This window comes from Talpa occidentalis, unplaced genomic scaffold, assembly GCF_014898055.3.
Source record: "Talpa occidentalis isolate TD23 unplaced genomic scaffold, MPIMG_talOcc4v2.1 talOcc4.4, whole genome shotgun sequence".
Classification (NCBI taxonomy): domain Eukaryota; kingdom Metazoa; phylum Chordata; class Mammalia; order Eulipotyphla; family Talpidae; genus Talpa; species Talpa occidentalis.
In genome coordinates, this window is record NW_023604295.1 from 61,394,228 (window position 1) to 61,418,294 (window position 24,067).

The 24,067-nt window shown below is 40.2% G+C and overlaps 1 protein-coding gene across 3 annotated transcripts in view; it reads right to left on the reverse strand.

Annotated features, from left to right (window-relative positions):
- Window positions 1-24,067, reverse strand: part of TMEM45A (transmembrane protein 45A) — a 103,208-nt gene that overhangs the window by 71,070 nt on the left and 8,071 nt on the right. The window contains exon 2 of one of the 3 annotated variants that reach the window (XR_005128067.1): window positions 22,230-22,381. The exons of the other annotated variants lie outside the window; for them this stretch is intronic. The gene's annotated coding sequence lies outside the window, so the exon portion shown is untranslated. The remainder of the gene's footprint in view (window positions 1-22,229; window positions 22,382-24,067) is intronic. 3 annotated transcript variants of the gene reach the window in all.

Sequence of the window (24,067 nt, forward strand, 5' to 3'; positions counted from 1 at the left end):
GAAATTGAAACTAAAAAAACAATCCAAAAGATCAATGAAACCAAGAGCTGGTTCTTTGAAAAAATCAATAAAATAGACAAACCGCTAGCCAGGCTCACAAAGGAAAAAAGGGAGAAAGCACAAATAAACAGGATCATCAATGAAAGAGGAGAAATCACAACGGACACAGCAGAAATCAAAAGAATAATCAATAACTACTATGAAGAGTTATATGGAAACAAGTTTAACAATCTAGAGGAGATGGACAAATTCCTACAACTCTACAATCACCCAAAGCTAGATAAAGAAGAAATAGAACACCTAAACAGACCAATTACAAGCAGCGAAATTGAAATGGTAATCAAAAACCTCCCCAAAAACAAAAGCCCAGGACCTGATGGATTTACAAATGAATTCTACCAAACATTCAGAGACGAATTAGTGCCTATCCTTCAAAAACTCTTCCAAAAATTTGAGAAGGAAGGGACAATACCAAACACGTTCTATGAAGCCAACATTACACTAATACCAAAACCGAACAAGGACAACACAACAAAGGAAAACTACAGGCCAATCTCCCTAATGAACACTGATGCAAAAATCCTCAATAAAATTTTACCTATCAGAATCCAACAATGTATCCATAAGATAATTCACCACGACCAAGTAGGATTCATTCCAGGGACACAAGGATGGTTTAACATCCGAAAATCAATCAACGTTATCCAACACATCAACAAAAAGAAATATAAAAACCATATGATAATATCAATAGATGCTGAGAAAGCTTTCGACAAAGTGCAACACCCATTCATGATAAAAGCCCTTGAAATTCTTGGGATACAAGGAACATACCTCAACATCATAAAGGCCATCTATGACAAGCCAACAGCCAGTATCATTCTCAATGGTGAAAAGCTGAAAGCAATTCCATTAAGATCTGGAACAAGACAAGGATGTCCACTCTCACCACTGCTTTTCAATATAATACTGGAAGTCCTAGCCAGAGCAATAAGACAAGAGAAAGACATCCAAGGAATCCAAATAGGAAAAGAAGAAGTCAAACTATCACTATTTGCAGATGATATGATAATATACATAGAGAACCCCAAAAAGTCCACAGAAAAACTAATTCAACTCATCAATCAGTTCAGTAAAGTGGCAGGATACAAAATCAACACGCAAAAGTCAGTAGCCTTCCTATACACAAACAATAAATCTGAAGAAGAAGAAATCAAAAAAACCATCCCTTTTTTTATTGAAACAAAAAAAATCAAATATTTGGGAATAAATCTAACAAAAGAGGTAAAGGACCTATACAAAGAAAACTATAAAACACTGTTAAAAGAAATAGAAGAAGACACAAAGAAATGGAAAGACATCCCCTGCTCATGGATTGGAAGAATAAACATTATTAAAATGGCCATCCTCCCAAAAGCAATATACAGATTCAGTGCTATTCCAATCAAAATTTCAATGTCATTCTTCAAAGAAAGAGAACAATTATTGATGAAATTCATATGGAATCACAAAAAACCCCGAATAGCCAAAGCTCTCCTGAAAAAAAAAAGAAGGGAATGGAGGCATCACACTCCCAGACTTCAAACTCTACTACAAAGCCATAATCATCAAAACTGCATGGTATTGGAACAAGAACAGACATACAGACCAATGGAATTGAATAGAAAATCCAGAAATAAACCCACAGATTTATGGTCAACTAATCTTTGACAAAGGAGCAAAGACTATGCATTGGAGCAAAGAAAGTTTGTTCAATAAATGGTGCTGGGAAAACTGGGTCGCTACATGCAAAAGAATGAAGCTTGACCACTACCTCACACCATACACAAAAATCAACTCAAAATGGATTAAAGAACTAGACATAAGACCTGAAACCATAAAATATATAGAAGGAAATATAGGCGAAACACTACGTGATTTGCACATCAAAGACATCTTTACAGACACATCACCCAAAGCAGTGATAGTGAAGGCAAAGATAAACAGCTGGGACTACATCAAATTAAAGAGCTTCTGCACAGCAAAAGAGACAATAACAAAAACAAAGAGAAACCCCACCAACTGGGAGAACATTTTTGCACCCAACACTAATGATAAAGGACTGATCACAAAAATCTGCAAAGAGCTGATGAGACTCAACAACAACAAAGAAAATAATCCAGTCAAAAAATGGGCAGAAGAGCTAAAAAGAAACTTCTCTGAAGAGGAAATGCAAATGGCCAACAGGCATATGAAAAAATGTTCAACATCACTTGTCATCAGGGAAATGCAAATCAAAACTACCATGAGATACCATCTTACACCAGTGAGAATGGCACGTATTAAAAAAACTAGCAACAACAAATGTTGGCGAGGGTGTGGAGAAAAAGGAACTCTTCTGCACTGTTGGTGGGAGTGCAAACTGGTCCAACCACTGTGGAGAGCTGTGTGGAGATTTCTGGACCTACTAAACATAGAGCTTCCATATGATCCAGCAATTCCACTCCTAGGTATTTACCCAAAGGACACAGAAACATCAATTCCAAAGAACACCTGCACCCCTATGTTTATAGCAGCACTGTTTACAATAGCTAAGCTTTGGAAACAACCCAAATGCCCAAAAATAGATGACTGGATCAAGAAGATGTGGTACATATATACCATGGAATATTACTCAGCATTCAAAAAAGATAAACACATGCAATTTGCAGCAACATGGATGGCACTGGAAGGGATCATGCTCAGCGAAATAAGCCAAAAAGAAAAAGAAAAATACCGGATGGTCTCACTCATAGCAGGAATCTAGAAAATTTAAATAAGGGACCAGGAAAACGAATAACTATAAGAAAGTGAAAATCAAAATCAACAAAAAACTACGAACCAGAGGCACTTTTAAGGGGGCGGGGGTGGGAGGGGAGAGATTGGGGTCAGAATGGGGGGGCTGCAATTGTATGGGGAATATAAAAATAAAATTTATTATTAAAAAAAAAAAAAAGAATATCTATGAAAATCTATTGCTAGCATCATACTTATGGCAAGAAACTACAAGTTTCCCTAAGGTAGAAAAAGCAAAGATACTCCCTCTCATACTCCTTTTCAACATTGTATTGGAAGCTTTAGCTAAAACAATAAGGGAAATAAAAATATATATTGGGAAGGAAGAAATAAAGCAATGTTTGCACCAGATAACAGGATTATCTAAGTAGAAAACCTGAAAGTCTCAACAACCAAAAAAACTGCTGAAACTAATAATTGATTATAGCAAAGTTTTGGGATACATGTTAATGTGCAAAAGTCCATTGTTTTCCTATATGCTGGTAATATGTGCAATTTAACTGAAAACACAAAACCATTTACATAAGCACCAATAAATAATATAGTACTAAGTATAAATCTAACAAAATATGTATTATAAGATCTGTATGAGAAAAACTACAAACCTCTGGTGAAAACAAAGAACTAAATAAATATGTATAACATATTCATGAATAGGAAGACTAATACTGTCAAATATCAGTTATTCCCATCTTGATCTACAGATTCCCTACAGTTCCAAACAAAATCTCAGAAAGTTATTACATGGATATTGATAAGTTGATTATAAAGTATATATACAAAGGTGAAAAACCAGGAATAGCCAACAAAATTTTAAAGAAAAACAAAATCAGAGAAATGACACTATCTGAACTTTAAGGTTTACTATAAAGTTACAGTACTCAAGACAGTATGGTATTGGCAAAAGAACAGATATTTAGATCAGAAGACTAGACTAGAGAGCCCAGAAATAAACACATATACCAAATGATTTTTGACAAGGGAGTAAAAGCAATACAATGGAGAAAAAATAGTTCTTTTAACAAATGGCACAGGAACAACTGGACAATCAGAGGCAAAAAAATAAATCTAGACATAAAGTTTATACCCTTCACAAAAATTAACTCAACATGTATCATAGACCCAAATGTACAATGCAAAGTTATAAAACTAGAAGATAACATACATGAAAATCTAGGTGGCTTTGAGTATGGTGACAACTTTTTATTTTACTCATAATACACTAATTTAGTAACTTTTAAATACACTAATTTAGTAACATTTTGTTTATTAAATCTCTCCTCATTAAAATGAAAGATCCGTGAATGCAGAATTTTTTTCTATTTTTCTTTATTGCTTAATAGCCGGTACTTAATATCCGGTATTTGCCTGGCAAATACTAAGTGGCTCAGTATGTATGTATTAGATAGAAAAGTAATGTATAGATAAATGGATGAGTGGATAGACAGATGGTTGGAAAGAATGGATGGCAGAACTTTTGCTTCAACTGCCAGATTCTTGAAAGTCCCAGAGGAGGAACATGTCACAAATCAAGTGAAGTAGTATTCAGCACCGAAGTCATGAACTTTCCCACATCTATTCTGCCTATCTAATGCTAGATCCTAATATAAAATGAAATGAACTGTCCATAGAATCACTAGAATTAGGCTAGTCTTAGCTTTGTCTCAACAGCCACAACCTACAATGAACAGTCTGGGGAAACATTCATGATTATAGAATTCAAGAACAGAGGAAACTAGGGAATGCTAGGGAAGAAGGTTAGAGGAAGAACTGACATACTAAAGGTAAAAATTTTTACTGAGTCTCTATCATTTGACAGACATTGCACTACACTCTGCTAGCATTGTCTCATGAAAGCCTTACCACCCAGGGAAGCAGGTATTATTACCCCCAATCTACAAACAAGGGAATGGAAGTTGAGAGAGATTAAGTTATTTGCATAATCTTAATAATACAGGATACAGTCAAGATTCAAACTATATGAATGAAAGATCTTGTTCTTTCCACGCCAAAGGTTACTCTAGAAATGGTAAACTAACCTTTGAGTTTTTCACCAATTCTCCCTTCCTAGTCATTTATCATACTTGATCTCAGTAATCAAGCACCTCAGAATTGGGGCAGAGGAGATAAAGAAGCTACAAGTGAACATTTGTTTCTTAGTTAATGCTGAAAATCTTCCAACACAATAAAATAATCAACGTGGTGAAAACTGACACCTGCAGTTGCACACACATTCACAGGCACAGGAGTGAATGCACATGCACACGCTTGTACACACCCACACAAACCAAACAACTAATAAGAAAACAAAATATAAAAACTTGCCACTCTTTCTTACCTTCACCCAAATCCCTCGTGGGTCATGAGTACTGAAGATGTGCTGCTCGGTAGCTAACAATCCTGGTAGATGTTGCTTAATGCTCAAGAAAGACAAGCATATTTCACCAGCATTAGCCTTGCAACAGCCCCAGAGAAATCTCTTTTCTTCCTCCCACTCACATGTTACTCCCTGGGCGTTGTACACACTGCCAGTGGCCTCCACCTCCACCCAACTTATAGAAACCTGGCCCACAACACCCTGTAATTAATTTCATCAGACATGACAGGCAAGTCTAATTGTCAACACACAGGGCATGCTCTCAATTTACCAGAAGACACTATCCTTTGCAGTCAGGGAAGCACTACTGAGTCACTACCAACAGGTATTTCTCCAATACCTGCAAAGTACATACATTCATTTATTCCAACCCTCATCAAGTCTGCCTCTTGATTAATCATTGTAATGAAATTGTTCAGCCAGCCAGCTTAGGTTTCCACTGTGCATAAGCACAGTAAAATCAAAAGGTTCCCACAGGGCTTAGGCCCACCCAGGACTTTGCTTCTCTTGCCTGGGCCAACCTAACAAGCCAACCAGCTAATACACACTCTAACCAACCCCAAGGGAGCAGATAAATTCTCCAGTCTGTACCACTCACCTAAGCTATACTTACGAAGATTAAGAAGAGTCAGGAATGGAAAAATCACACTCATTTATGCTGGTTTCAGCATTTGGACACACCAAACACTTATGAACATTTCTTGGATTTTGCTTTAAAAACAAGACCTGGGGCACGAGGGGTTAAGACGCAACCTATAAAGCTATCTGCAGCCACTGCAGCACAAGTTCGATCCCCGGCCAGGAAGCTACCCACATGGTGCAGCAGACCTCTCCTGACTAGCCCGCTGCTCCCCTCAGCAGTGTATCTGGTCAATCCACCTGTTCTGTTCCCCACTCCATCTCTGGTGAATCCTCTCACCCCCTGCATCTCTGGCCTGTACCCCAGTCTTGTATTCATAAATAAATAAATCTTTATTAAAAATTTTAAAAATTGGGCCTCCTCTGGTGGCGCAGGTGGTTGAGCGCAGTGCTGTGAAGTTGTCCGCAGCCTCCGCGGAGCCGGTTCAATCCCAGCCGGCCACCGAGGGTCCCACATGGCGCAGCAGACCTCTCCTGTCTCTGCCGCTGCTCCCCTCAGCAGTGTCTTTCATCAGTCTGCCTGTTCTGCTCCCCGCTCTGTCTCTGGTGAATCCTCTCACCCTCCTGCACATTTGGCCTGTGCCCCAGTTCTTGTATATAAAAAAAAAAAATCTTTAAAAAAAAAATTTTTTAATTTAGAAAAAATAAAAAAATAAAAGCAAGATCTACTGGAGTAGTATGGATACACCTATGAAATGTGAGGCCTTGCTACCCAGGTGCCATAAAACAAAGTAAATCTAGGAGATTTAGAAAATACTTCTTTTCAAAAGATAGAAGGACATGTTATTAACACCTGAATCACCCTCTTAACTACAGATGTAAATCGGTAGGGAAATTGTTCTAGAAGGGGAAAAGAGACGTCTGAAAGCATCCTATTAAAGGAGATTAAACATTCAATCAATTAAGACAACAGTCTAGGTAGTAATTTCGTTACATGCTCATCTGAATACATAAATCTGGAAGAAGATGATGAAATAAGCTCTTGTTTATTTTTTTACTCTTCTTGCACTTGAGTGACCCTGAAAAAGTAAAGATAAATCCAGGTACATGATTTGTAGTGCCCAGAAAAAGATGAAAATGTGGAGTCTCTTGCTTGTAAATTTTTGAAAATTTCACAACAGTGACAGCAAAGCATTAAACTAAGCATGGGGTTCTTCTAGAACTGGGGTCCTGAGTCTCCCTGGTGGCACAAGGGGTTAAGCACACAGCACTGTGAAGCTATCTGCAGCCTCTGCAGCATGAGCTCGATCCATGGCTGCCAGGAAGCTACCCATGTGGCGCAGCAGACCTCTCCTGTCTCAACCATTGCTCCCCTAAACAGTGTATTTCAGTAGATCTGCCAGTTCTGCTCCCCACTCTTACCCCCCACACCTCTGGCCTGTACCCCAGTTTTTGTATGCATAAATAAATAAATCTTTAAAAAATAAAATAAAACTGGGGCCCTGTGCAACTGTACAGGGTGCACACCCATGAAGCTAGCTCTGAAGATAGGGAATTTGTTCCCTGGGCAGTTGAAAGAGACCTGAAGGGAAATTATGGTGGAATTGGATGTTCTCAGGCATCCTCCATCCTGGGCAGAGTGCCCTGAAAAGTTCAATGACCCAATGAAGGGTCATTTGGGGAGGAAGAGAGTAATTTCTCCCATCAAGTATAATCCTGAACTGAACTTACATAAACAGGTATGTTCCTTGAGGAGATTCAAAAACTCTCTCACCCTATAACTGGTTTTTATTTATATAAGATTGACTAGGCAACAATTAAACTAATGAATTGATCTAGAAGTATCATTCTTTTTTCAAACATAATTAACATAATATATTAATTTCAGGTGTACAACATAGTGATTTGATATTTGTCTATATTGTGAAATGTCACTACAATAAGTCTAGTTATCATTCATCACCATTCATAAGTAGAAAACATTTTTGTGCAATGAGAACATTTAAGATCTACTCTCTTAGCAACTTTCAAGTATGCAATGAACTAACTATAGGCCCCAAACTGTGCATTATATCCCCATGATTCATTGATTTTATAACTGGGAATTTGTACTTTTTAAACCTATTCACGCATTTCACCTACTCTCTACCCTGGCCTCTGGTAACCACCAATCAGTTCTCTGTATCAATAAACTTGGTTTTTTTGTTTGGCTGTTTGACTTTTAGTTGTTTACTTTTACATTCCACATATAAATGAGATTATATAGTATTTGTCAGATGGTAGCTCTACTTTTAGATTTCTTCAGGAACCTCCAAATTGTTCTCCATAGTGGCCGCATGAATTTACATTCCCACCAACATGGAAAGATCAGACTTGCCAGGATGGGCACAGTGAGAGTGCTTGGTGGCAAAATTTTTTCCAAAATTTCAGTAAAAGAAGAGGCTTCTGCACCCTATCAAGTAGACTAGACATTTTTTTTTAAATCATCAGCTTAGTAATGGATGAATTTTATAAGAACTAGTCAACAAAAAATGTATGACTCAACTGTATAGCTAAGGGAAGTAAATTAGTTTTCAAGCAGACATCTAACAAAATTATTGGAAAGTTTTGGCTTAGTCACTTTTTTTTTTTCTGATTCTGCTTCTTAACTGACTTCCCCCTTCATGCTGTTCAGGCTTTAGTGATATGTCCAACAGGCCCTAGGCTTTGCAGCCCACTCCACCCCCAACATCCACCACTCCTACACAGTCAAAATTCATCATCTTGTTAAACAAAGAGCTCCTCCAATTAATTAATTTTAGAAATGTGATTAAAGACTGTGGATGAATTCGATGGGAGAGAGCCCAAAGGGAGGCCAGCAGACAATCTCATTCAAACTGTTAGGGGGAAAAAAGGATGTCCCAAAGCAAATTCCATATAGGCTTTGTGGACTCCACCCCCACCCCAGGTCAAAGCCAAAGACACTGGGAACTCCAAATCCCATCACCACCAAAGGGAAGGTGGCTGGGACCTGAGGGTGGGGTTAAGCAGCCAGGTGGATACAAAAGGCAGACACGTGGGCTTTGGGGGCTCTCTCCATTTTTGGGCTCTCCGCCAGCTCGCAGCATCCGGCCAGCTCTGAGAGTGACTTTGGGTTTCCAGGTCGTCGGATCGGGTAGGACGCATTAAAGACTTTATTTCCCTATTTTCTCCCTGAGTTGTACATTTTCCTTATTTCTTTTTCTCTTGTAAATAAACCTTTTATTAACCCTTTTGTGTGTGTCTGTAGTAGAGTATTCATAAGTCCCTTTAAAGCACGCGGGTGAGGACCCACAGCCAGGAACCCGTTTAATATCGGGGTTGCTCTATAACAAAACCACAAGTGTTTCCTCACAGGATGCCAAGTAAGCAACGTTTTTCTCCAATCACTAGCCTAACAGCCCTTTCCATGAGAGTAAAGTGTTCAGCTAACGTAAACTGACCTGCTCATCGTTTCTCAACTGAACTTGAAACACCTGAAAAAAATACTCATTCACCCTTATTCTTGTTTTTTTTTTTTAAATCAACATAGACTCAGAAGTACCCTCAATAAATTGCTTCTCAAATTCAGAGACTTGTCCAGGTTTAGTGGAGAGCCAACACTATTTTCCATAAAATGAAGGGCCAAGCCCTCTGAGGAGAGGAGCGCCAAGATTTTTTTCCCCACAAGAACTAATTTCATGCCAGTATCAAGACACCTCAAAAACAAAACATCCCCTCAGCTGAACTCTTTTCATTCCTAACTTTTCAGAGACTCCATCTTTCAAGGTGTTAAGAAAAATATTGTCTTTAGGACAATTGTTAAAAGATCTTGTGGGGGGTATAGAAATTCTATTTCCAATAATCCAAAAAATAAGATCCAAAGAATACAGGAGGAACATATCTCGCCACAGCTTCTTCTGAATTCTGTGCAGTTTCTGTGTAAATGAGTACCTGAAGAAACTTGTTGACAGAAGAGCAATCGTGGGTGTGGGAGGAAATGGAACAGGAGTAAGGGACAGAAACAAAAACAAGGAAATAGTAATAAGACTGAGACTGAAGAAAAGGAAAAGGATTTGTCAAAATGATTCTCATGGAAAAATCAGCTCCTATCAGATTGGAAGGTAACCACTTATCAGGGCACAGATGTAGTTTCATCCACACACTCACCCACCCTTACTCATTACCACCGTAAGATAGATAAAATAATTTAAATACCAAAAGCAAAACCAACAACCTTTATTCCCCACTACTGAGGCAATCATTGCATTAAAAGCAACGATTCAATTATATCAAGTTTTTCTATGCATTTCTCTTCAGAAACCATAATATTTATCTTGAGTGCATCTTTCTTTCTGGCTGGCTGATAGCTCATCAGGTAGAGCCAGAAAGTTTTCAACTGTGCTCTTTTAATCCACCTGAAAAAAAAAAATAGAACCTCCTGTATTCAATGCTGATTTGAGAGAAATTAAAGTAATAAGCTTTCTCTATCTACTACCTATGAAGCTATTGCTATTATTATTACTAAATGTTTCAAGTGAATTGTTTCTGCCAAGAGAAACATCATGGGGGGGGGGGTTTCTGACCAGAAAAATGACCAGAACACTCCCCTACATTCCATTCCATAGTACCGTGAGCACTGGGAATAAAAGTAAAGTTTTCTGAAACTTCTGATTGAGAGCCCCCTTTCTAGGTAAAAAGGTGACTCTAGGACCCCCCTCCTTAAGAGCCAAACTGACTTCCAATTTCTCCAAAGAAAGATCGTTTCGTCCCAATCCCCCAAAGAAAGTAAAGCTTTTATCAAATAATAATAATGACATCTGTCATCATCTGCAATTAGGAGCTTTCCCAAGAATCTATCTGAGTTACAACATTTTTTTTAAGATTTATTTATTTATTTATTTATACAAGCACTGGGTACAGTCAGAAGCGCGGGAGGGTAAGAGAATCCACCAGAGACAGAGTGGGGAGCAGAACAGGCAGACTGATGAAACACACTGCTGAGGGGAGCAGTGGGCACTACAGGAGAGGTCTGCGTGCCATGTGGGACCCTCGCCAGCAGCCGGGGATCGAACCTGCGCTGCAGAGGCTGTGGGCAGCTTCGCAGCCCAGTGCTCAACCGCTGCACCACCGGGGAGGCCCTGAGTTACAACATTTTAAGAAACAGGTACTTCTCCAGCATCCAAGAGATATGTGAGTTGTATAAAGGAAAGTCACACATACCTGCACAGGTTGAGTAGGAAAGAATGCCAAAGAGCTTACCACCAGTCAAACTGAAGAAAACAGATCTGTTCTAGTAGCAAAGCATCTAATAGAGATATCCAGAAGACAGGGTGTCAGACTAGACTTCAGGGCGGTGATGGATCAGAAAAACACACCTGATGACCAAATTAAAACCTGTCCAATTCTCAGGGAGGAAAAGACAGTCCACAGCTCAGAGCTTGGGGCCTGGTTATGCTCCTCCAGAGTTTTAAGCCCAAGCATGACTCCAGAGTACTCCTCTCTGACCCAGCCTAGAACTCAGGTAATGAAATCAAGTTCTTACTCTTTAGCTTTGGTCATAGTCCTAGCATAACCTGCTGACTTTATCCTGAACACTCTCTTGGGTTTCAAAGGGCTTCTCATTCTGGACCCTGGCTTAGTCTGTCCACTTAACCTGTAGATGGATCTTGGTCTCTCTGGTTTGACACTAACACCTCTGATTCCTCTGATTCTTAGTTATCTATCAGCCTTAATAGGAGTAACACATTCCCTACTCCTAACCCCAACCCTTAGGATACATGAGTCACTTAGTCAACATTAGTCTTAGCTGAATTTACCTTAGTACCATCCAATGGGGAGCCTGGCATTATTAAACACAGGAAAAGTATTTTAAAAATAATAAAGGACAGAAGAGAGTAACTGTCATCTCAGAAGCCAAGGTAAATATCAACACAGACTGTGGTTTGGCACTCTGAGTTGTTATGTACAAAATATTACACTGAAGACCTCCATTGCTTGATTTTTTTAATGGTACAAAAATGTGCATGGAAGTTCCCCTTCAGAGATAGAGTAGTTCCATTTTAAACACAACAGCTTTGCAATTTTTAGGTGCCCAGACATTGTGAATTTTACCTTGACTGGCACTGGATTTTTTAAAAATTCCTATAAACATTCTTGAGCTCTGTTCTGGGATGAGTAAGTGACTTGCAAGCAGTTGGATCCTTTCAAATATTGTGGGTTTTTTTTTTTTTTATTTGTTAAGAACATCTGGAGTAGTGTTCTGTGTAGGGCTAATTATTCCCCACTACTGAGGCAAGACCTGCTTGACTACTCTCCCCAATATTCCATGAATTGTGAGTTTTCCAGTCCACTTAGAGACAACAGGCAGTATTCCTGGTCCTCTGTCACTGCAGGACACTATTCTCCACTCCCTCCCTGGCCTTAACCCTTCCTTACCTCCCTCCAGTCTTCCCTCTTCCTACTTGACCTCCCCTCCCCCACTCCACTCCACCTCCCAGCATCCAGGACTTTAGTCATAGGCACATACTGATCAATAATTTGCTGAATACTTGAGAGACTTTTCTGCAGGTCTCTGCAGGTCTCTGCAGCTCACACATTTCTGTTGGCTCTATCTGGTGCTCTGTTCTTTGAACTCTATTCACCTTCTTTCCCTCAGAGATTAGCACCACCTCCTCTACTCAGGGAGTCTGAGTCCACCCTATACCTCAGTCTGCATCTCCCTGAGCCTCAGTGCAAACTCCTGCCTGGGTGGCAAACTGGAGTAGTTCTAGTGTTCACTTCTTTTGCTTCCAGTTTCTTAAAGATTATTGCCTGTCACTGCCCAATGGCCAGTGTTTTCAGAAGCCACTGATCATATATTTCATCTGCTATTTTTGTCTATTTCAGGCAAAAGGGTAAATCTGGTCTGTCTTAGGTAGAAAAAGAATGTTAAAATTCAGTCAACTTTGCACCAATATTATCACATAGAAAGGATCCTACCTTAACCTGTAGTTTTCAAAATAAGATCCTTGAACCACCTACCTCAGTATCACCTGGATGATTAACAAAAATGCACATTCTTACATCACATCTCCAAGTCTATCTTATGTCAATTTCTTGTCACTAGGATTCGAGAATTGTTACCGTTATCATGACAATTCATTAACGACAACAAAAATTCTTCAGAAAGTTGGAAAATCACTGGCACAAGGAATGAATTCAAAAGCCAAGGATGTGGCAGATCTCTCCTGCCTTACCTGCTGCTCCCCTCAGCAGTGTTTTCAGTCCGTCTGCCCTCTGTGCTCCCTGCTCTGTCTCTGGTGAATCCTCTCACCCTCCCTCACCTCTGGCCTGTACCCCAGTTCTTGTATGCATAAATAAATAAATCTTTTTAAAAATAAAATAAAATAAAAAGCCAAGGACACTGAATATGGAAGTTCAACCTGAAATGATGTTGGCACCAGGCATGCCCCTCCAACACCTCTTCCAGCTGTAAAATGTATGCATCCTAGAAACCAAGACTCCCTGTGGCCATACAAACCTATCTACTCCTTACATCATTACGACAGTAGAGCACCATTTGGAGACTGGAAAGCACTAAGGACTAATGCCAAACCAACCTGGTAACTACCTTCCCAAGATGTGTGTTTCCCCCTCAGCTCACTAAATGAAGTCATGCTCCCCACCAATGAATTCTCATCAACACTAATAACAATCTTGGGCCTCCCTGGTGGCGCAGGCGGTTGAGCACAGCACTGTGAAGCTGTCCGCAGTCTCTGCAATGTGGGTTCGATCCTGGCCGGCCAGGGAGATACCCACATGGTGCGGCAGACCCCTCCTGTTTCGCCTGATGCTCCCCTCAGCAGTGTATTTCAGTCAGTCTGCCTGTTCTGTTCCCTGCTCTGTCTCTGGTGAATCCTCTCTCCCAGCCCCTCCCCACACACAGAGAACTCTGGCCTGTACCCTGGTTCTTGTATGCATGAATAAAATAAATCTTAAAAAAAAAAACAGTAACAACAATCTACACTCTTTTATTCCCCAATCTCAAGAGCAATTGAAATGACTCCTCCACTATGTTGGCTCACTACAGTTCCATTTTGGGGGGAAGGAAAGAGTCCAAAAAGCAAGTATAAGGTGTGACCAGAACACCAATATATTTAGATCAAGTCCATCAGTGGAGCATTAGGTTATACTAAAGCAGGTCTCTAGGTCTCTTGGCCTCTAGGCCAAGGTCAATGTCCAGTAGAGGACAGGTCACTGTCTATGAGTTCTTCCCCTGCACACACAATTGCAAGACCACTCAGGTTCAGGCAACAACAATAATGGTGCTTATTTAACAGACAGTGGAAACAAAGATTTACCAAAGCCACAGGTGGCTGGCTATCTCACCCTAGATAAGAGTCCACAGTGTTTAGAAGTCCCAAACAAAAGGTTGCTCTTCCAAGATGACCCCATCCTACCAATGAGGGCCTGGAGCATGTGGGAAACAGAGGTGCCCAAAGGCAAGGCAGTTGAGAAGGATGCCACCGCAGCCTGCAGCAACAATCTGACAGTCATCACTGGAAGCTGAAACAGACAACAGCAAAGGGAGCAGCACCAAAATGTCGTGCTGCCAAGATCCAACAAACAACTCTCTGAGACACCAGCCCCAGAGTCCTCCGTGCTCTTGCCAGGCTTTTGCAGCAATAAGACCAAAGGCAGGCCCAGCCTCCCCATCCCTGCAAAACTCTGGTTTCTCTCTTTGGAGGTCAGTCACCAAGGTTTCTTCTCGGACCAGGTACAAAGGCATTTCTGGTGGATCCGGGGATCCCTCCTACGCTTCATCTTTCAGGTCATCGAGAATATTGGTGTTTTATTTTAAATGCAATGACAAGTCATTTGAAAGGTCTAAGCAGGGTCTGTGTGTATTTTAAAAATTCATCCTGGTTGCTTTGTGGCAAATGGCCAATAGGGGCCAAGGGTAGAAGAAAGGAGAGCCCGAGGGCAGTGTTAATGAAACCACAGTCTCTGGAACAGTGCTAGTCAGCAAACGGATTTCCATCTGCAACAAGTTGTTAAGTACAGAAATTGGCAGTAAACGTTTAGAAAAGTAAGAGCATTTTTTTAAAAGATTGATTTATTTATTCATACAAGCACTGGGTACAGTCAGAAGCGCAGGAGGGTGAGAGACTTCACCAGAGCCAGAGCGGGGAGCAGAACAGGCAGACTGACGAAGCACACTGCTGAGGGGAGATGCGGGCGCAGCAGGAGAGGTCTGCACACCATGTGGGACCCTCGCTGGCAGCCAGGGATCGAACCGGCGCTGCAGAGGCTGCAGGCAACTACGCAGCCCAGCGCTCAACCGCTGCGCCACCAGAGGAGGCCCCTAAGAGCATTTTAAAGTAAGTCGCTGTAGATGCAATATCCAAGCAGTCGTTTTTATGTCGTTACAAAAATACCAGACTGTATTGGACTAAGGGGAAATAAAACCATATAGTTATTTAAGGGCCTCCCTGGTGGCACAGCGGTTGAGCGCTGGGTTGCGAAGCTGCCCACAGCCTCTGCAGCACCAGTTTGATCCCTGGCTGCTCCCCGGCCACCGGAGGAGGGTCCCACATGGCGCGCAGACCTCTCCTGCCGCCCGCTGCTCCCCTCGTCAGTGTACTTCGGTCCTTCTGCCTGCTCTGCTCCCTGCTCTGACTCTGGTGAATTCTCTCACCCTCCTGCGCTTCTGACTGTGCCCAGTGCTTGTAAAAATAAATAAATAAATAAATGAAATCTTAAAAAAAAAAAGAGATGCGATACATTGATTTTTTAAAAATAAATAAATAAAATAAAACCATATAGTTATTTAAATAATTGGCACATGAATACAATTTGAGAGGAAAAAAATTAGTAAAATAAAATATGCCAAAGTAGTTACCACAGGAAAAAAGAAAACCAAAGCCAAGCCGGTCCTTTTACCACAGATAGTTTGAGACGCCATCACAGTGATTCAGGTCAAGGGTGAGGGATGTGTGAACTAGGGCAGATCAGGGCCCAGGAGACAGTGAACAATTGTTCCTGGATTACAACGGAAGTGAGAGGAACCTGAAAGTACAGGATAAGGAGGTTGGTGCACAAAACACCACCTCCACTTCTGTTGACCCAATTGGAATTCTAATTGGAATAGAAATAGAAAAGACACTTGGGTTCAAGATGCCGTGATGGTGAAAGAGCAACAACCTGGTGGCGGTGCCTTAGTTACTTGAAAAGTAATAGCAGTTGCTTCACTCCTGATATAATAGTACATATGGCACAAATACTTAGAATTCAGACACTGAAGTAAGGCTCTACTCTGTTTAAATCCTGATTTCACCACTATGTGATCTTAGATGAGTGGCTTAACTTCTCTGTGACTGTTATTTTATCTGTAAAATAGGACTAATAATAACCTCTATCCTACACAGTGTCCATGAAGATAAAATGAGAAGAACCGCAAGAAGAATCCGACCCCTAATAAAGTCACTTAGCCACTACTTGTTTGTGTATCTTTCAGTGAAGAATGAGCTTTAATGCATGATTATGGTTACATAACCCCTACCTCCATGGAGCACTTACACTTTATAAAGTCCCACCACTGGCATCAGAGAGCCTCACACATTACTTTTTTAATCCTCTCTTAGAAGTAGGGAGAGACAGGCCAAATGTTCAGATGAAGAGAATGAGACTAAAGTCTACAAGGAGGTTCCCAACCTTGCCTCAGGAGGATGAGGTGTTGATTCAACCATCTGCTACCCCCAAACAACCTGTCTGAGAAGTCAGAGAAAAACTAAGAATAAAACAAGATCTCTCTGCTCTTCCGAAGTCTGCTCTTGATGGAGGATAAGGATAGAAAAACTGGAAAGGAGGCACCACAGACCAGAAACCTGACTCACACAAGCCAGGAGCTGGAGGTGGGGGTAGAAGGGATTAACATAGCCTTTAACCCAGCTATAGGAATTAAGACCTTTAGGCGCCAATGCCTAGATCACAAGGCACAAGACCCAAGCAGGTCTCAGACTGCTGTAGCGGGTGTCAGGAGCACAGACCTGAGGGTGAAGATATGGAGATTGAAGTACACTGTAGAATCTCTGGCCTCTTTCAAAGTCTACAGTTTATTCAAAATCAACAACAAAAAAAGCACTCCACAGAAGCGAGCCCCTCCCAAAGAGAAGAAGACTGTATCAGAGCAGTCTCTGCACTGGCTCGGGCAGCAATCCTTCTGCCCACCTGTGACATGCAGGTGCCTCTTTTCACCAACTCTCTCCCTCTGCAGGGCAGCAGCCCCCTGCCCACCCATGACCTGCACCATGCCAGGGCTTCTCTGCACTGACCTCCCTCAGCTGAGGCAACTCTCCTCAAGGCCGCCTGCCTGCAACCATGCAGGCCTCTCTCAGCAAACCTCCCTTAGCAAATAGGCACCCCTTTCTGCCTGTTTGTGTCTCTGCAAGTGTCCTTTATTCTTCTCTCCCTTTTGTAATAAACCTGCCCTTTTGGATATAACTAAGGTCTCTGTATCGCGGAAAAACTCGCCTGGGAACTCACCAGTGCTGGTGAAAGAGGAGCTCTGGCGAAACCTTTCCCAAAGTGAACCCAAGGACCCCACTCTCCAAACCCAATAACTCCAAAAACGAAATTCTCATGCCCATGCACACAAATTGAAGGCACAGAAAGAGGAGGAAAATCAACAGCTGAGATCGAGAATTGGGGGTGTCAGTGTTCATGAGTACCTACTTAAAGGTGAGGTGTTTCTAGGACTCTGACCTCAGTTCCTCTGATTCTTTCACACAGCGTTTTCACTATCCCTACCCCCCCACTCTTCCTCTGCTTTTATCCCCACAGCTCAGCTATGCCATGATATTGATGTGAGCACTTTTTATGATTTTTGTCTTCTTTACTAACACTTTTGATATTATTAAATTTTCATTATTAATTAAATATCTAAGGTCTCCAATAACCACTGTCCCAAATATGGATTTTGGCTTTTCCGCTCTGCCTTTGCCTTTAACATAGTTTTCCATAATCATTACTTTGAGTTATAACTGACTTACAGGGAGAGGGGAAGTATTAAATAAGTTATCAAATTAGAAAAAAAAAATCCCTAAGCAAATGAAAGACTTGGGTTTTCACGTTGAAAGAGCACATCAAGAGAAAAGAGATGCTTAACAAATAAAACAAAACAAAAAGATACACACCTAGAAGTCTCAAAATAAAATTCAGAACTTTATTCTTTTTTAATTTCGAGTATGGGGTGTTAATTTAATGTAGGACTATTTGTATATTCTTAATTTTAGGAGACTAGTCAACAATCCCAATGTTTTGAAATTTGGATCTATTCTTATTGCTTTTACTTCATTAAAAAAAAATCTTCTAGGAGCCAATATATTTTATTTTAAAGAAATATCCATATTTAGTTCAGAAATTCTTTATATTTCACTTTGCTTTCTTTTTCTTCTATTAAATTTATGACAAATATAGGACATTTTACTGAAAATGTAATTGGGGGTAGACTCTGGATCAGAGATAATCAGTCTTTCTGCACAAGAAGATGGATCTAATTGACCACCCTCACTGCTGACTCAAGTCAGAAAATGGACTAGTTGTCCTTTTAGGTCATTAGGAGGGAAGCAGCCACCTTAGACACCTGCATTACTACCAGTAAATTATTCAGTAGTGAAGGAACTCTGGAGCTAAGAAAAGTGAAGATAATATTAGCCCTATATAATTTGGTTAGCCCTATATAATTTTGTTCACCTTTCAGTTAAAGAAATGACTTTTCATGGGAATGAGCCAACAAGGGAACCACTTGAGGAATGTGGGATCCCAATGAAGAAGAAATTTACCATCCAGTTTATATGTTGTTGCTGTTTTTTTTTCTTTTCTGGTTAATTGGCTATTAACATATTAATTTCAAGTATACAACATAATGATTATAATATATATAGCAACACACATATAGCAATTTATATATAGTAATATATGTGTTGCAAAATGATCACCACAATAACCACACATTGTTAATTATGACTTTATGAAGAACTTTCCTTCCACTGTGACCGCTTAGGCTGGTTCTGAACACTGGGAGTGCAAAACACCAGCTTCCCCCAAAGGGTTATTACCTTTGGTTGGGAAATTCTTCCCTCTAGGGTAGTGATTCTCAAATTGGCCCAGGAATCAGATTGCCTCAGGGAGCCTTTCACAGATGCCTGGCCTCATTCTGCACCTGTTGAAGAAGAATCTCCAGGAATGGTGCAAGAGTAGGCTCTACAGGTAACTTAACTGCACAGCTAGAATTAAGAAACACACCATTAGACTGCAGAATTCTCAAGGGCAATGTGCTGTTACTTGGAGGCAGCAGGGATGTTTAATGAAAAGAACACTAAAATCATAAATTGTCATATTCCTCACTTATTGGACAAATTGCAAATTTACATCTCTGAATATCAATTGCCTTAAGTATATAAAACTACTTTTCTAAAAAGTACTTTATCATCTATTAAAGGGAATCCAATTAAAACTACACATATATATTAATTAGAAGCTTAAAATGTGAGGTACTATGGTTACCAACACACCACTCACTTCCTTACCATGAAAAGTAATGGTCACTTATTATGAGGGAGGAAAAAATATCAAAGCCAAAAGGAGAGCAACCTTTGCTCTAGACAGCAGGGAAGAAAGGGGGACCTTTTCCCTTTGGACCTTTTTCCACTTTAGGAGCATTGACTGCACAGAGAGTCCCTGGCTGGTCATAGTAGTGGAAGGTACATGGGAGAAAGGACTCATCGCCTTCTGAGGTTTCACCGAAGCAGCTGAGTGTCAAGGTCCTGTGCCCCCAAAGGAGGCTGCAAAGAGTCACATGGTTCACAGGGAGAGGCCAATGGTCCAGAGGGAAAAGTGCAAACCCAATACCACTGCTACTTTAAGTGCCTTCTTTGGTCTTCTATAGAAAAAGAACTTTCGGGCCTCCCTGGTGGCACAAGGGGTTAAGACACAACCTGCGAAGCTATCCACAGCCATTGCAGCAAGAGTTCGATCCTCGGCCAGGGAGCTACCCACATGGTGTGGCAGACCTCTCCTGTCTTGCTCACTGCTCTCCTCAGCAGTGTATTTCAATCAGTCTGCCTGTTCTGTTCCCCACTCTGTCTCTGGTGAATCCTCTCACACCCCACAACTCTGGCCTGCACCCAAGTTCTTGTATACATAAATAAATAAATCTTTTTAAAAAAAAAGAACTTTCTTCCACTTGAGTTCTGCTGTATGTTCTCCATGACAAAATATGCTCACAAAGATCTGTATGTCTCAACTGATAAGTTAAAATGTGTATATTGCACATGTGTGTATATCTATATTTTTGATTTTAAGAAAACATGTTAGAACAATAAACATAATACAATATGATCTCAAATTTTTTAATTATATTTGTGCTTAGATCTATACCTGTGAGTGAATTCTTAGAGATGATCTGGAAGGATACAGGCCAAACTGTTAATAAGGTTACCTCTGGGGAGCAGAGTGGGATGAGAAGAAAGCAGATATGTAAAGGGAAAACCATTACTTTTGACTCCTATACACTCTGTTTCAATATGTTTAAGATAAACAAATTACTTTTTTTAATCCTAAAAAAACAAACAAAAAAAATAAGGACAGTGAGGAAAGAAGAAAGGGAGGAAATAATACTTTGAGAAAAGCATTAGCACATTAGACATAACTTTAAAAATAAGTAAAAAGTGAATCAACATTTTTATAATATGGCTATAACTACACTAATGTTTCTATAGAGATGATCAATATAACAATCAATAAGTGAAACACCTACATATCCACATGCAAAAGAATAAATTTGGACCCTTAACACCATCAAACATAAAAATTTAAGTCTAGGTGACAGGCCCAACATCAGAAATCAAACTATATAAAGTTCTTAGCAGAAAACAAAAGAAAATCTTCAAGACATTTTATTTGGCAATAATTTCTTGGATGCAACACCAAGACTAAAGGCAACAACAACAACAAAAAAGATAGATTAATTGGCCTACATCAAATTAAGAACTTTTTTTTTAAAGTTTTATTTATTTATGCATACAAGAACTGGGGTACAGGCCAGAGGTACGGGTGGTGAGAGGATTCACCAAAGACAGAGTTGGGAGCAGAGCAGGCATATTGACTGAAATACACTGCTGAGGGGAGCAGCGGGCAAAACAGGAGAGGTCTGCTGCACCATGTGGTTAGCTCCCTGGCCAGGGATTGAACTCATCCTGCAGTGGCTATGGATAGTGTCATATTGCTATGACTTAACCCCCTGCACCACCAGGGAGGCCCAATCAAAATTAAAAACTTCTGAGCATCAAAGGACATTATCAACAGAGTGAATAGGCAATCCAGGGACTGGGAGGAAAAATAATCTCCAAATCATAAACCTGATAAGTAATTAATATAGAATATATATAAAGAATTTCTACAACTCAGTAACAACAACAAAACCTGACTTTAAAATGAGCAAAGGAGCCTCCCTGGTGGCACAAGGGGTTAAGATGCAATCTATGAAGCTATCTGCAGCCACCCCAGCATGAATTGGATCCCCGGCCAGGGAGCTACCCACATGGTGCAGCAGACCTCTCCTGTCTCGCCGGCTGTTCCCCTCAGCAGTGTATTTCGGTCAATCTGCCTGTTCTGTTCCCCACTCTGTTTCTGATGAATCCTCTCACCCCCTGCATATCTGGCCTGTACCCCAGTTCTTGTATGCATAAATAAATAAATCTTTAAAACAATATAAAATGAGCAAAGAACTTGGATAGACATTTCTCCAAAGGAAATGAACAGTGAACACCCAAAAAGAAGGTCAACATCACTAATCATTAGGGAAGTCAAATAAAAACCACTTTACATCCATAAGGATGGTTATTATTAAAATTTAAAAAAATAGAATAACAAGTGCTAGCAAAGATGTATAGAAATTTGAACCCTTGTCCTTCCTCACAGGAACATAAAATGGTGCCACTGCTATGGGGAAACTGCTCAAAAAATGAAAAATAGTATGTTTTATGATTCTGTAGTTCTACTTTTGGGTATATGTCCAAAAGAATTAAAACCATGGTGGCGCAGCAGTTGAGCGCTGGGCTGCGAAACTGCCCACAGCCTCTGCAGCGCTGGTTCAATCCCCAACTGCCGGCGAGGGTCCCACATGGCGCACAGACCTCTCCTGCTGCCTGCTGCTCCCCTCAGCAGTGTATTTCGTCAGTCTGCCTGTTCTGTTCCCCACTCTGGCTCTGGTGAATTCTCTCACCTTCCCACGCTTCTGACTGTACCCAGTGCTTGCATAAATAAATAAATATATCTTAAAAAAAAAAAAAAGAATTAAAACCAGGCTTTCCAACACCACAGTTCCTAGCAGCAATATTCACAATAGCCAGAAGATGGTTGTCTTAGTCAGGGTCCTCCAGAGAAATAAGATAAATAGAAGGAAAGAGAATTGGCTCACATTACTGTGGAAACTGACGAGTTCAAAATCTTTAGGGTAAGTCAGCAGTCTCGTAACCCAGGGAAGAGTTGATGCTGCAGTTCAAGTACAAAGGCAGTCTGCTGGCAGAAGTCCCTCTTCTTCAAGGAAGGTCAGTCTTTTCCTGTTAAGGTCTTCAAGTGATAGAATGAGGCAAGACCACATTCTGGAGAGTAACCTGTTTTACTAGCCCACTAATTTAAATGTTAATCTCATCTAAAAACTATCTACGCATAAAAATCCAAAAGAACGTTAGACCAAATATCTGGGCACCATAGACTAGGCAAGTTGACACAAAAAATTAACTTTTACAGATGGAAACAACTCAAATGTTCATCAACAGATGGATAAACAAAATGTGGCATACACACAATGAAATATTATTCAGTTCTAAAAGGTAATGCAATTTCAGCATATGCTACAATATGGATGAAACTTGAAGACATTGTGTTAAGTGAAATAAGTCAGTCACAAAAGGATAAATATTGTATAATTACATCTATATGAAGTAACTAGAGTAGTCAAATTCATAAAGACAGAAAATAGAACGGTGGTTGCCAGAGTTTGGGGAGTTGGGTAATAGAGTGATTGTTTCATGCATATGGCATTCAGCTTGATGAATAAGTTCTGGAAATAGTGGTGATGGTTACACAATGATGTGAATGTACTTAATGTCACTTAACTATATGTTTAGATATAGTTAAAGTGGCCAATTTTATTTCATGTTTATATTGCCAGCATAAAAACAAATTGCTTAGATGTATAGGTTTTACTGTGATGCAAACATTATAGCAAATATAATGTTTTATATTAATTTTCTCATTTAATGCCCATTGATAGCCCCACTTTAGAGATAATAAAGCCTCTTAGAGAATGTACTCAAGGTACATTAGTGAAAACAGAGTATGGGACTAAAACCCTCACACTCTGATTCTAAAGTCTGTGTGCTTAGTCAGTGTGCCATACTAAAAGAGTAACTTACAGTAAGATAATGAGATAAAAAGCTAATTATTTTTCAAATAATATTTTAAAGTTGATTCCATACATAAAAAAATCTGAAGAGTGGATTCCCAAAAAGGTATCAACTCCGGACTGAGTTTGATTAATAATGCGACACCTAAAAAGAGCCCTATTTGCCCTTCACCACCAGAAGTTCTTGTGCCCAAACCACAGCTTCTCCAGAAATAAGAAGCCTTTGTCCACGAAATAGGAACAAAACGTTTACCTGGCATCTGCCCCATTTTTCCACGAGCCTTGAAACATTTCAGTGTCCCTATTTTTTTTTAAATAAAGATACTGTGGTCCTATTTATATTTTTAAATTATATCTATGGACTCTTGGAGAAGGCCTGAAAGGATACAGACCAAACTACTAACAAATGTAAGCATCAGAAAAGAGTAATAGAATGGGAAGAGCACAGGTAAATAAAGGAAACAATTGCTTTCTACTCTTACAAGTTCTGTTTCAGTTTTTCAAAGGAAACATTCCTTCAGCTGTCAGTTACAGAATGCCTGTTGTAAGTCCAGGGACCTCGGTGGTTCTGTTCACATAAGATGAAGGACAGGGGCTTGCCTGCAATGAGCTCCACCTAATCAACAAGTGAAAGATCTCCTGACTCCAAGAGCAGCACCCTCCATGGGCAAGACACATGCTGGCCCCTCCAGGAAAATTTTATCAACTCATTTCCTCCTAAAGTTCCCTGCCCCTCCAATGATCTCCTTCCACAGAGTTCTTGATTATCATCACCGCAAACAGGAAGAGCTGCCCAGCTTTATTACATCAAAACAACATAGACTAGCACTTACACTCTGGGTCTGCAT